Here is a 14,162-nt window from a genome sequence, read left to right on the forward strand (position 1 = left end):
TGAAGCTGCAGCTGCTGCTGCCCAGGTGTCTCCCTCACAAACTCCACAACCATCCTTGGACAAAGCCCTGGTCCCACTGCCTCATGTCAGGGGCCTCAGCAGCGCTGGGGGGTGGCTCCAGGGGGAGAAGCTGGTTCAGGGGAACTTGAGCTTCTGGGCCACTGAAGCAGGCCCCCAGCAGCAGCCTCTGTGCAGGGCACACACGCTCCAGGCCTCCTGGTCATATTGAGTCTCCCCGTGTGGCTTGGGCTCCAGAGCCTGCCCCCCAGCTGGTGCCTTGAGGTAGCCACTGCAGCAGCAGGATTTTGGGCATCAGTTGCCCTGCTTTTGGGGACAGGAAGCCAGGCCCAGGCCCTTTTAGCAACTGGGGCTGTGCAGGCTGAGCCTTCCCCCTACCAGATCTCTGCCCTGCTTCCTGCAAAGCTCTCAGCCTTTTGCTTGTTTCTGCTTCCCTGTCCATAGCAGGCAACTAAAGGAAGGGAAGTCACCAAATGAAACACTCCTGTGGCTAGCATGGGGCTTGAACCCATGACCTTGGTGTTATTAGCACCACGCTCTAACCAACAGAGCCTCCTCCCAGCAGTCTGGCCCTGCGCAGAGTCTGTGCATGATGGAGCCTCTCCCAGCAGGGTGATGGCCTGTTCTCTGCAAAGTGCTCAGCTGTTTCATTTTTTTGCAGGCCCATTGTATGTGTCCCTGGTGGCTTCATTTACAGTTTTCAGTCTTTACATTTGAATCCCTTTTTGGAAAAGAGGGTGCAAGTGTAAACATACCCCACATAGCGAGAGTTGGCCTCCTTCAGTTGAGCCTGGCTGTGTCCCTACTTCAGGAACCCAAAGGGAGCAAAGAGCAGAAGTACTGGAAGCTGGTGGGGTACCCTCTGAATTTGATTTTGTGAGTCTTAGTTGGACTTGCTAAATCAAACTCCGGAAGATTGAAAGATAGTGGCCATTCCTCCCCCTCTGGGTGTGATTCTTGTTCTTCTGCACAGCACAGCCCAGGTAGACCAAGGACTTTCAGATCACACCCTTGCTGAATTGATGGGAATAGAAACCAGACTCAGCAGAATTTAACTTGTTTCAGTTGAGATGGGTTTGCCTGGTTTATGCGCATTGACACAGAAACACATTAGGGCTACGTCTACACTGGCACCCGTTTCCAGAAATGCTTAAAATGGAACAGTTTTCCGTTATAAGGATTTCCGGAAAAAGCGCGTCTACATTGGCAGGATGCTTTTCCAGAAAAGCACTTTTTCCGGAACAGCGTCCGTGGCCAATGTAGACACGCTTTTCCGGAAAAAAGCCCCGATCGTCATTTTTGCGATGGGGGCTTTTTTGCGGAAAAGACTACTGGGCTGTCTACACTGGCCCTTTTCCGGAACAGTTTTTCCAGAAAAGGACTTTTGCCTGAACGGGAGCAGCATAGTTTTTCTGGAAAAACACTGACAATTTTACAGTAGATCATCAGTGCTTTTCCAGAAATTCAAGGGGCCAGTGTAGACAGCTGGCAAGTTATTCCAGAAAAGTAGCTGCTTTTCTGGAATAAATGGCCCAGTGTAGACACAGCCTAGGGGTTTGCAGTAATTTAGGAATCTCTGTACAGCAGAAATTCAGAATGTGATGCAACTGGAGATGCAAAGGTTTCAATGAAGTTGACCAACCTTTCAGCAGGCACTTGGAGTTAAACGAGGAACCACTTTGCCTGCAGTCAAACACTCTACCACTGAGCTACACCCCCATTACACTTGCTTGCTTGCCTCCAGTGTTAGCAAATTAGCTGTTGGCAGCACATTCTGCAGGAGCAGGTGGTGCCTTGCACACATGGCGGGGGGAGGACGGCCCTCTATGGGGTCACACATGTGTGGTGTCCCCCAACCTACAATCAGCATGACACGTCACAATAGCGCATCACCCCCTGTGCTCCCGCCTGCCCTGTGTGTGTTGCAACCTCACAGCACTCACCTGGTGCCCGAGGACATTTGGGAGGCCTCCTGCATCTGGGGGACCAGTTCCAGGGGGAGGGTCACAACGTTCCTGGAATCCTCCTTCTCTTTATCCTGGAGCTGCTGGTCAGCAGGTTTGTTGTCCTGAAGCTGCGGCCGCTGCTGCCCAGGTGTCTCCATCCCAGACTCCACAACTGTCCCTGTAGACTGGGTTCCCCAACCCCCAGGACTTGGTCCAGTTCCTCACAGTATGCACAGTGCTAAGGTGCTTCCCCAGTGCAGGAGCTGCGCTACGGGTCCTCACATACCCCTGCCACAATTCCTTGACCTTGGCTCTGACTTGGTCTGGGGTGGGTGGAGGTGGCCTTTCTTTGTTCATAAATATCTGCATTCCTCCAACTGGACTGCAGGGCCTGCAGAGACTCCTCCTTGGACCACAGCTTTATCTCTGGCCCAGACCATGACAGTGCCACTTGCTTGCTCCTGCGATGTGTCCCTGGAAGGGCCAGAGGGCTCTCCGGGGGCTTGTGCCTGTGACATGGCTCTCCAAGAGGCTGGAAGCGCTCGATCTTAGCCGACTGGATAGTGAAATTATACTAAAATAATTGGTTAAGGTAGAACTAAGCGGTACTTGAATTTCTCTTTATAAACTGGGGTCCAAGAAGGAGACCAGCAAGAAGAAGGAAAAGGGGAGAAGAGAAGAGGAAGGGAAAGGGAAAGGAAGACCAAGAAGGAGGAGGGAAGACCTTGAAGCAGAACGGCCGGGACTCCTCTGCACAGCTGTTGCAATGGTTTGCTGTGTGAACTCTGTGGCAGGTGACATTAGGGCTGTTCACTGGGATTATTTATCAGTTTCCCTGGATCCACTTTGCCCAGAGCTGTGATGGCCGAGTGGTTAAGGTGTTGGACTAGAAATCCAATAGGGTTTCCCTGTGCAGGTTCAAATCCTGCTCACAGCGTGGTCTGTGTTTTGCCCACACCTCTTCCTCGGGCAGCAAGGGCCTCTGAGTTACCAGCAGTGGGGCTGTTACTGTTGGCATCAGGACTGGATTAAGGGTTGAGCTAGTGGGGCAGCTGCCTTCAGGCACTGGCTCCTGGCAGACTGCAGCAGTTCCCTGGGGCTGCATTAACCTCCACCGCACCTGTCAGCAGTGCCCTTCCCCATGCAGCTGTGGGGCTGTGCATGGCCTGCCCCAGGGGACCCTGGGTTGCACGCCAGCGGTGGTGGCAGGGCCGGGCTGTGTAGCACAAGAGCATCCTGCCACCACAAGCTCCATGCATGGAGGGGGAGGGGCTGTATATGCACTGTGCACCCAGGGTGGAGCCGCACATGCACCATGAGCCGGGGGCAGTGCCACATGCCCGGAGCACTAGAATGGCTCAGACTGGCTGTGGTCAGCATCTAACTAATTGCACCATTAGGCCATGTCTTCACTCAGGTGGAGATTTCTGCTGCAATCCATCTCCCAGAGTTTGATTTAGCAAGTCTAGATAAGACTCTCTAAATCAAACCCAGAGGGCACCTGCACCTGCTCTTTGCTGCCATCCTACTTCCACTGTTAGGACACCAGCAAACAGTAAAACCAACTCCAGATATGTGTTGGGATATGGTGGAAAGAAGAAACACATTGGCCTCACCACAAGGCACCACTGGGAGTTGAACCCAGGATCTTTTGCTTACAAGGCAGCTGCTTTAGCCAGCTAAGCCATGGTGCCTTCCTTGAAAACAGCCCTCAAACTGTTCTACTTTATGGTTACAGAGAACATGTTCCCATTCCAAAGTGCAGCCGTTCACCGTTCCCCTCCAGCTCCTGCCGTGTCTTGAGGTCTGCGCAGCCTAAGACGTTAGATTGGCAGCTGGAACCCAAAACCTTTTTGTCAATTGTAGCCCCAGGCCCCAAAGGGACAGACCCAAGGCAGCCGCCTGGTCCTAAGGCCAGGCCTGCAGCCAGGGGGAGGAAGAAGAATCTCTCCTTTCAGTTGGAGTCAAATCAGCAGACCAGCTAGCTCAGTTGGTTAGAGCCTGGTGCTAATAATACCAAGGTAATGGGTTCAAGCTCCATGCTGACTATAGAGATGTTTGGGGAGGTATAGCTCAGTGGTTTGAGCGTTAGCCTGCTAAACCCAGGGCTGTGAGCTCAATACTTGCAGAGGCCATTTGGGGCAAAAATTCATCAGGGATGGTACTTGGTCCTGCTGAGAAGTCAGGGGACTGGACTTGATGACCTTTCAAGGTCCCTTCCAGTTCTAGGAGATAGGCAATCTCCATTTTCTTTTAAAAAAAAGCAACCTAAGGGCCTTCGCTGATCCCCAGCCAGAGGCCTCTGCTCTGCCAGCTGAGCTTTGGAAGGGGGCCTGGGGCAGGCTGCTTTGCCCAGGTGGCCCTTGGGTGAGTGTTGGGGCAGGAGAACCCAGCAACACAGGGGGCTCTAATGGGCGCTTCACCTGCAGAAGGACCCTTGAGTGAAACCAGGCAGAAACCCAGTGTCTTGCTGCCCCTTCTCCTGCCTGGGCCTGGCCTCCCTCCCCTGCTGGGCACCACAGAAAGCCCCTTGGCAGAAGCCAGAGGCCTCAGGCCTGTCCCCTCTGAGGAGCTTGTGCCTTGGCCTCGGCCTCTCCTGGCTGCCCCCTGAGCCCTGCTGGCCAAAGGCAGGAGAGGGGAGGAACAAGTCCAGCAGAGGCCGACAGCTCGGACTCAAGCCTCCAGCCCCAGCACAAAACCTTCAGCCAGGCCCGTGTGGCTCCCTCCTGCCCCCGCACACGCTCACAGGGGGAAACGTGCCCCATGTTCCATCCCCGCGCCAGGCCTGGGCGACGGGCTCAGCCCTCGAGCAGCCCACAGGGCCTGTGAGGGACGGACTGAGACCAGGGCCCCACTGACACCCCCCGTCCTGCCCCACTGGCTTGCGTGCGGCGCTGGCACGGGACAGGCAGGGGTTCCTGGCCCCTTGCTGGTCTGAGGACTGGCAGTTTGTTACCACTGACTTAGAGGAGCCCCAGGATCTGCAGTTTCAGGAAGAAACAGCAGGAGATTTTGATTGGCTGCCAGGTGCTCCACATGCTAATCAGGAGGCGTGTTGCTGTAAACAGGGACACAGAGCATATTCTAATATGCAGATTTCTAAACCTGGTGGAGTGTGTTCGAGTGGGACAAGCATTTTGCTGAGATTATTTCTGTTCTTTAGTTTTCTAAGTGTTGTGTGAAAACATTCCTCATGAGGAGAAAGTGAATGCACATGAGTGTGGGTGTGTAGGAAGCAGGCTGCTGTTAAGACTCTACTTTCAGAGTTTGTTTTTAAAGTTGTTAACTAGAAAAATGTAGTTGAAAGTGGTTGGTCTTACTAGTTATGAGAATGAGTCACAATGTTCTCTTCTGGGCGTGAAGCAAGCAGACAGTGTTGCTTTAATGTAATTACTGTCTGCTGTTGATGATTGTTCCTTTTTTCCTGTTGGGAAGCTGGAGGAAGAGAGCACAGGCTGAGTGATTGGCTACTGTCAAAAAGTTCTAAATTAGTTTTGAAGTTGAAAGGAGCAGCAATTTCACTTTATCATCCTGTCCTGGCTTTTCTTGAGTTCTTGGTTTTATATGTGCTACTATGGTCCTGATCCTGATGTTTTCATGCTGTCCTCTCACCTGCTTTTGGGTCTTTTTCCATGTGCTTCTTACACTGGGTTTAGCCAGCCCCTTGGATCTGCTTCACGCTTTGTCCCTCCTCTGTTCCCTAGTGGCCCTGGGGGAGAGAGATACTAGCCACAGCCAGGAGTTAATTATTCCTTGGGGTAGTGTCTTTCTCCCATAACGTGTAGCTAAGATATTTGTTAGTAACTGGCAGACGCCGCGGGGGCTCACCCCTAAACAGGCACCCACAAACTCAATATTGGTGCACAAGACAAAACTCACCTGCTCCTGGAACGGGAACACTGACGAGCCGTGAGACCCCTCCCTGGCAGCACTGAGAGCTGAGTGAAGGGGGAGGCAGGACCAGGGGGAGAAGGCTCCATGACTGTGTCAGAGGGAGGCTCTGCTCTGGCCAGTGGGGAATCGTTGCCTCTCCGAGGGGCCCAGGCCTGGTGGGCCATTTCCCCAGGTTACTGAGTGGGGGCTGGAGCCAGTTCTGGGTTGTCTCCTTCAACAACTAGCTGGGCTAGTTCTGAGTGCGCCACAGAGCTTCCTGCAGGTGGGGAGGGAGAGGCTGGGAAGGGAACTCGAAGTAACCTGTTGGGTCACAGCTGCCATAACATCTTTCAGTGATGACAGAGCAATACTTGGTCGCTTTCCTGGAAAAAGTCAGAGCTCTTGCGCAAAAAGGTTTATTCCTCATAGAAAGAGGAATAACTCTTGCACAAAAAGCCCTCTCTTCTGATGAGCTGTAAATTTACTTGTGCAAAAACACGCTCATAGGCTGTGTCTAGACTGGCATGATTTTCCAGAAACGCTTTTAATGCAAAAGGTTTCCATTAAAACCATTTTCGGAACAGAGCATCTAGATTGGCATGGACACTTTTGCGCAAAAGCGTCCCTGGCCAATCTAGACGCGCTTTTGCGCAAAAAAGCCCCAATCGCCATTTTTGCGATCGGGGCTTTTTTGCAGAAAATAAATCTCATCTGTCTACACTGGCCCTTTTGCACAAAAGTTTTGCGGAAAAGGGACTTTTGCCCGAACGGGAGCATCATAGTATTTCCACAAAAAGCACTGATTTCTTACAGTAGGAAGTGAGTGCTTTTGCGGAAATTCAAGCGGCCAGTGTAGACAGCTGTCAAGTTTTTCCGGAAAAGCGGCTGATTTCCGGAATAAGTGGCCAGTCTAGACACAGCCATAGTGCAGATGCTCCAAGGCCATGTCTACACTGCAGGCTTTTTGAACAAGAACACCTGTTCTTGCCCCAAAACTTGCAGAGCATCTACACTGCATGAGCGTTCTCTCCCCTGTGGCTACGTCTACACTGGCATGATTTTCCGCAAGAACTCTTTTGCGGAAGAGTTCTTCTGCAAAAACTCTTCCAGACAAGAGCATCTACACTGGCATGTACCTTTGTGCAAGAGATGTGTTTTTGCACAAGAGCATCCATGCCAGTGGAGACACTCTCTTGTGCAAGAAAGCTCTGATGGCCATTTTAATCATAGGGCTTTCTTGCACAAGAAATTCATGGTCCTTGACTATACTGGCCTCTTGTGCAAGAACAGTTGCACAAGAGGGCTTATTTCTGAGTGGGAGCATCATAGTTCTTGCGCAAGAAGCACTGATTTCACACATTAGAACGTCAGTGTCCTTGCGCAAGAACTCCCCACCAGTGTAGACAGGCAGCAAGTGTTGTACTTAAAAGAAGTACTAGGGATCTTTTTCAGAGGGATAAGGCAACACGCCACATTTACTGAACGCACATAGAATAATCAATACTTATCATATGCATATGATATATATATATATATGTCACTCCTGCACTCACACACACACAGGCTGGCTGTGTCTACGTTGGCACCCTTTTCTGGAAAAGGGATGCTAATGAGACCAGTGAATCTATGGCCCTGTCTGTACAGCAGGGACAGCAACACTCACAGGCCCACAGGAGGTGGCTGCTTTGATGCGTCACTCCATGGCCCAGCAATGAGTCCCCAGGCTCCCCCTGTTCTCGGGGAGCCAGGTTTGCTGTGTGAATTCGGTGGGGGAGGTGATGTCAGGTCTGGGCACTGGGATTAGTTACCAGTTTCTCTGGCCCTGGGACACTACTGACTTCATAGCTGTGATGGCCGAGTGGTTAAGGCGTTGGACTCGAAATCCAATAGGGTTTCCCTGCGCAGGTTCAAATCCTGCTCACAGCGAGGCCTGTGTTTTGACCACACCCCTAAGCAGACAACAAGCTGCACAACCCTGAGCTATTCTCCCCATCCCCAGTCAATCCCTTTCTGCGCCTTCCAAGAGAGACACAGGGCATGTTGCCTCATTATGGGTCCCTGAGCTCTAGGGAAACTCTCAGCTCCTGCAGCCTCTGCCCATGGCTCAGCCCTACCCCTGGGGGCTGCCCTGCTCTAGTGTGTGATAGGAGTTGAGTGAGAGGATGGAGCATCTGGGCCTGCCCCCAAAGGTCCATCCATGAAGGGCAGAAATGTTGGGGATATGATGTGGGTCACTCCTCTGGAGGCACACAGCCCCCCCCCCCTGTGTTGGGAGCAAAGGGTCTAGAGACGTATGGGGGGGAGGGGGGTCTTGTTCCCTGCTCTTGCTCTGCCTTGGGCAAAGAATTAGTAACAGAATATTTGTCCAAGTTTATGTAAGTTTATGTACAGAAAAAAACTGACAAGCATGTTTCTGTGGGGTGGTGGTTATCGTGTTTGCTTAATGTGCAAAAGGCTCCTGGTTCAAAGCCAAGCAAAAAGTGGGAACAGGGGTTCTGCTGCTATTTGTGGCTCCCCAGCTAAACACAGCCCCTACTGCTTGGGGATAAGCCCAGTTCCCAGGTTGAGTACAGCAAGGAATAACAGGAGCCCTGTCCTAGAAAGGGAGGGGCCAGTGTGTGTGAGTGCATGGCCCAGACAGACAGCCCCAGGGTGCAAGGGCAGAGCTGCTGGACATTTCTAGTGGTCCTGAGGCCAGGGAGTGGGCACATGGGTGTTAATAACATGCTCATGTGGTGCCATGTTCCAGCCAGGCCAACAGGGAGTGTTTCTTGTGGCGTCACCTGATTTTCCCCCCAACTGTAGCCCTTGTACCTGCCCAGATAGAGACCCAGGGCCAGGGGAAAGCAGGAAGAGCCCCAGGCTGCAGCTCAGCTCCCCTTTCGTCCTGCAGAGCAGCTTGGGATGACAGCTCTAAGCAAACCAATCAACTTCAAGTTATTAGCCCCTATTAGCACCTGCCAAAGTCTGGGATGGTACCAGGGACCTTTAGATCTTCAGTCTAACGCTCTCCCCATTGAGCTACTTTGGCTGTTGCAAAAGGCTTCTCTGGCCTGTAATTCTCTGTCCAGGATGTTTGGCAGCCGGGCCACATGTCGTCATGCCCTGCCCAGGAAGGCCAGACTGGCCTTTCCACAGCACCCCTCCCCCACAGCCCAGGGCCAAGGTTCCCTCTAAGCCAGGCCTGGGCAATACAGGCCAGCGGGCTGGATCCAGCCCATGAAGCCACCCAACATGGCAGCAAGAAGCCTCAGGCAGATTCCCTGCTCGCCCTGCCCCCACGCACAGCTGAGAGAAGGGGCTGCTGGGCCCTTTGTGTCTCTCAGCTGGAGAGGAAAAGGCTTCAAGCCTGGTCCCTGCTCCAAGCTTGTTTGTGGCCAATGGGAGCTGCCTGCTTGAAGCCCTGGCCAGTCCCCACAAGCTCTTATTCACCCAGGCTTGTGACCTGTACCCCCTGCGCAGGGAAGGGGCTGCCTGAGAAATGTGCTTGGCTGCTGGGAGTGTCTCCCAGCTAGAGCCTGCCTCTGGCACCCCAGCCCCTCCCTTCCCTCAGCCACTGGCCCTCCCTGTGATGGAAAAGGGCAAAGACTTGGCAGATTTCATGAGTACAGATGAGGGTGGTTTCCCTGACTGGGAATTGAACCCAGGCCTCAGCAGTGAAAGTGCTGAATCCTAACCACTAGACCATCAGGGACACATGAAGCCTTTTTGCTCACCTACACTAGCCTTTCACTGGCCACTTTCTGTCCCCTTCAGGACATGGGTCCATTTTCCATTGGCCAGAGGGGACAAGAACAGAAACCAAACAGAACATCAGAACAGCCAGACGGGGCCATGCCAGTTGCCCAACTAGCCCAGGATCCTGTCTCACAGCAGCAGCCAATTTCATTGCCCAGTGGGAATCCTCAGGACAGACAATTGTTAAGTGACCCCTCCTGTCGCCCATTCCCAGCTTCTGGAATACACCAGCTAGGGACACCTGCCCTGTCCATCCTGGTTAAATGCCATTGATTGACCTTTCCTGCATTGAATTATCCAGTTCTGTTTTGTATCAAATGTCTTGGGCTGCGCAGGCCTTGAGTCATGGCAAGAGCTGGAGGGGAATGGGGAACGGCTGCACTTTGGAATGGGAAGGGGGTGTCTGGCACCATAAAGTAGAACAGTTTCAAATCCCTGTCCAAGGAGGGCACCATGGCTTAGCTGGCTAAAACACCTGCCTCATAAACAGGAGATCCTGGGTTCAAGTCCCAGTGGTGCCTTGTTGTAACCTTTGCTCACATTTACTTATGCCCTTCTGGGACACAGAAGAGGCCTCCCCTGAGGCTTTTTAAATAATTAACAAAATCATCCAAAGTGCAGCTGGTTTCACACACACTCAGCCTCACCCACAGCTGGGAGGCAGTTTGCAGGGAGCTGAAAAGAAACAGAAGAGGGGAAACTGGAGCCTGGCAGAACCAAGTCTTGGGATTCTTCTGTGTCCAGATGTGCTAAGCAGCTTGCAGCCAAGCTCCCAAGTGCTGGTTTGTTCCTGCCCTCCCCAGGCAAGTGAATCCCCTCCTCTGGGTGTTACAGGCAGGACTTTGCCTGTCTGGCTTTTAGCCAGGGAACTTTTCTATGCCCGGCAAACGTGACACCCACAGCACTGCAGAAACCAGTCCCCTGCCTTTTGCAAAGAGGCCCCTAGAAGCACTTAGCCCCCTTGTTGTCTCTGCCTGTAAAACAAGGAAAAAGCAAATATCAATCACTGGAGAATGTGGGTGTCGATCCCACTGCCTCTCACATGCAAAGCAAGCGCTCTACCACTTGAGCTAATTCCCCCACCTCTTACAGAAAAGGGATGAAATCTAGACACAGCCATTGTGTAGACATGGCCTTGGGGTGTCACTAAACTAGCCCCAAGACACATTCCTTGCTTGGACCAGGCACAGTCCTACCTGAGACGTGTGTGACACAAAAGCCTCCTGTTCCCTGCCCAGTTCCCAACACTGGCTGCAGACCCAGCGATATTTGGTGCCTTGGCTGCTGTCCCTGCTGGCAGGGAGCTGTCCCGCACCTGCAGTTCATCCGCCTCCCGGAGAGGCAGCAGCTCTGTGAGGGGGAGAAGCCGGGGCATTTCCCTGCATGTATAAAAACCATCACTGCCAACCCGGGCTGGGCCAGTGCACTGGCATCCCTCATGTCTGGAGCATCCACCAGGGAAAAACTGAAACTGTATCCTGCCAGGCGGGACTTTGACCCGCTATAGGGCTTGAGGTCCCTCCAACCCTCCCCAGGAGGAGCAATGGGGCCAGGGGACCCTCCACCCCTCAGCAGGAGCCAATGGGTGCCAGGGGGGCTCACACACAAACAGGTGCACACACCCTCAATATTGGTGCCCAGGGCAAAACTCACTCTGTTCCTGGAACAGTGACTAGCAGTGGGGAAGACAGCAACTGTGCAGCATCCTTGCTAACTGTTTCAGAGAGCAGAGGAGAGTAAACTCTTTGTCAGGGAGAGAAACTGTCACCCCAGATGGGACTCTGCAGCTCCTGCAGCCATGGAGAATTAGGGTCTGTGGGCATCAGGTGCTTCTCACTTGTGGTTTCCTTCTTCCCAACACTCCTCCCCAATCAGCCTTTTCCTGAACCCGCAGTTCCATGGGTGGCCAGGAGAGGCCTCTTCTGTGTCCCAGAAGGACCTGGGAAAATGTGAGCAAAGGAAGCAACAAGGCACCACTGGGAGTTGAACCCAGGCTCTTCTGTCTAGACAGAGCAAGCTAAGCCATGGTACCCCCCTCAAGCTGTTGGGTGAAACTGCTCTGTGGTCCCAGACAACACCTTTGACTCCCAAAGTGCAGCAATTTCCTTCCAGCCCTGGCTGTGTCTGCGGCTGAGCTGCACAAAGGAAGATACAAGATCCCTGGAGGGTCTTTGCCGGATGAACGTGCCTGAGGAAAGAAGCTGGAAGCGCAACAGACACACAAAAGGGGACGTGGGACAGTTTGAGTCACACACACGGCAGGGGGCACAGCTCAGTCAGGGACCTTATCCACTCACAGAGCTTCACAGCTTCTCCACCCCCCAAATCCCACCAGGCAAACTGCCCCATGGGCCTTGCCCGCACCATGCTCAGGGCCTGGGGATTTTCTGTCAGTTTGCCAGACCAAATAACTAACCACCCCACTGCTCTGGAGTCTCTGCCTCTCATGGGCTTTCTCATCCTCAGGCTCCGCTTTGTCTCCAGGCAGACCCTGCTACAGCCACCTCTTGCTGTCTGTCACTCCTGGGCCTTCTAGAGTAAAATGTGCCTCTTCATTCTGACTTTGAATACCTGGGGTTTTAGCAACCAGATCTGCATCTAACACCAGCTAGTGAGGAGTCTGGACAGCTTCTGCATCAAGGGAGACAGTAACTGCAGGGCATCCTTGCCAACTATTTCAGAGAGCAAAGGAATGCAAACTATTTGTTAGTGAACAACAAGGAAACTGTCACCCCAGGTGGGACTTGAACCCACAATCCCTGGCTTAGAAGGCCAGTGCCTTGTCCATTAGGCACCGGGGGACACAGAAAAGCCTGCCAGGGAAAGAAATTCACCCTTCTAAATGGCCCTTCTTCAACTTTTAGCTCCTAATGAAGCCCCTTTGAAGAAGCCAGATACACAGGAAGGGCTGATCACACCCCTCTGAAAATCAGCTTTCATGGGTATCGGTAGCTGGCTCCAAGTCATGGGCCTTGACATCACGTGTCCCTCCCGAAACCAGGGAAGTGTCTCCCACCGCTGCAGCCTCCTGATGCTCTATGGCCCTGTCTGTACAGCAGGGACAGCAACACTCACAGCCCCACAGGAGGGCCCCTGGCAGCCTCTGATGTTCCGTGTGTGAGCCCCAGAACCAGCCCTGAGTGACGGGGGGAGGGGGAGCAGCTCACACATGCCAAGGGGCTGGCCAGGGGCACGACATGAGCCTGCCAGGCAGCAGTGACATCACAAGGAACTTTTACAGCACCTCAGCTTATTGGCTGAGAGGCAGTGACCTCACAGAGCAACCTTGGCAACAGCCAGGTGGGACAGGGGCAATCTCAGAGACCCCCATGGCCTGGCTGCCTGGAATCTCCTTTGTGCAGTTTCCCCTTGAACTCACCTCTAAGGCAGCCTCAGACCAGAGCACCCAGGACCCCTCTGCATGACCGGTGAAATGGTTTGCCGTGTGAATTCTGTGGGTCAGGTGACGTCAGGCCTTGGCACTGAGATTATTTACCAGTTTCCCTGGGCTATTGTTACTCAGAGCTGTGATGGCCGAGTGGTTAAGGCGTTGGACTAGAAATCCAATAGGGTTTCCCTGCACAGGTTTAAATCCGGCTCACAGTGAGGTCTGTGTTTTGGCCACAAGCCTTTCTAGAGCAACATGGTACCCAAACCCTGAGAAGAACGTGGCCTGTCCCATCAGAAAGGACACCTGGGGCTGGTCTACACTGGCCCCTTTTCCGAAAGGGGCATGCTAATTTGACAGGTCGTAATAGGGAAATCCGCGGGGGATTTAAATATCCCCCGCGGCATTTAAATAAAAATGTCCGCCGCTTTTTTCCGGCTTTTAGAAAAGCCGGAAAAGAGCGTCTACACTGGCCCCGATCCTCCGGAAAAAAGCCCTTTTCCGGAGGATCTCTTATTCCTACTTCAAACTTTTTCCGGAATAAGTGGCCAGTGTGGACACAGCCCCAGGCTACGTCTAGACTGGCATGATTTTCCAGAAATGCTTTTAACGGAAAAGTTTTCTGTTAAAAGCATTTTCGGAAAAGCGTGTCTAGATTGGCAGGATGCTTTTCCACAAAAGCATTTTTTGCGGAAAAGTGTCTCTGGCCAATCTAGACGCGTTTTTCCACAAAAAAGCCCCGATCGCCATTTTCGCAGTCGGGGCTTTTTTGCGGAAAACAAATCTCTGCTGTCTACACTGACCCTTTTGCGCAATAGTTTTTCGGAAAAAAACTTTTGCCGAAAAGGGAGCAGGATAGTATTTCTGCAAAAACACTGACAATCTTACATGAGATCATCAGTGCTTTTGTGGAAATTCAAGCGGCCAGTGTAGACAGCTGGCAAGTTTTTCTGGAAAAGTGGCTGATTTTCCAGAAAAACTGGCAAGTCTAGAGACAGCCCCAGGCACTAACACTGGATGCAAAGAAGCAAGTGTAATGGGGGTGTAGCTCAGTGGTAAAGTGTTTGACTATAGGCAAAAGGGTCCCTGTTTCAACTCTAAGTGCCCCCTGAAAGGTTGATCAACTTCTTTGAAACCTTTGCATCTCCAGTTGCATCTCACTCTGCATTTCTGATGTGCAGAGATTACTACAAACCCCT

General features: G+C 52.6%; 6 non-coding genes across 6 annotated transcripts; 4 read left to right on the forward strand and 2 right to left on the reverse strand.

The window, feature by feature from the left end:
• The first annotated feature begins 2,819 nt into the window (after positions 1-2,819).
• TRNAS-AGA (transfer RNA serine (anticodon AGA)) lies at positions 2,820-2,901 on the forward strand. The gene has a single exon. It is a non-coding gene; the product is annotated as a tRNA-Ser (tRNA).
• A 683-nt stretch (positions 2,902-3,584) lies between these two features.
• On the reverse strand, positions 3,585-3,658 carry TRNAT-UGU (transfer RNA threonine (anticodon UGU)). Its single transcript has one exon. It is a non-coding gene; the product is annotated as a tRNA-Thr (tRNA).
• Positions 3,659-5,212: 1,554 nt separating this feature from the next.
• On the forward strand, positions 5,213-5,428 carry LOC142820570 (small nucleolar RNA U3). Its single transcript, XR_012897797.2, has one exon. It is a non-coding gene; the product is annotated as a small nucleolar RNA U3 (small nucleolar RNA).
• Positions 5,429-7,681: 2,253 nt separating this feature from the next.
• Positions 7,682-7,763, forward strand: TRNAS-UGA (transfer RNA serine (anticodon UGA)). Its single transcript has one exon. It is a non-coding gene; the product is annotated as a tRNA-Ser (tRNA).
• A 1,696-nt stretch (positions 7,764-9,459) lies between these two features.
• TRNAE-UUC (transfer RNA glutamic acid (anticodon UUC)) lies at positions 9,460-9,531 on the reverse strand. The gene has a single exon. It is a non-coding gene; the product is annotated as a tRNA-Glu (tRNA).
• A 491-nt stretch (positions 9,532-10,022) lies between these two features.
• Positions 10,023-10,096, forward strand: TRNAM-CAU (transfer RNA methionine (anticodon CAU)). The gene has a single exon. It is a non-coding gene; the product is annotated as a tRNA-Met (tRNA).
• Positions 10,097-14,162: the final 4,066 nt, after the last annotated feature.

The sequence above is a fragment of the Pelodiscus sinensis genome, chromosome 19 (assembly GCF_052426305.1).
Source record: "Pelodiscus sinensis isolate ZL-2025 chromosome 19, ASM5242630v1, whole genome shotgun sequence".
Lineage (NCBI taxonomy): Eukaryota > Metazoa > Chordata > Testudines > Trionychidae > Pelodiscus > Pelodiscus sinensis.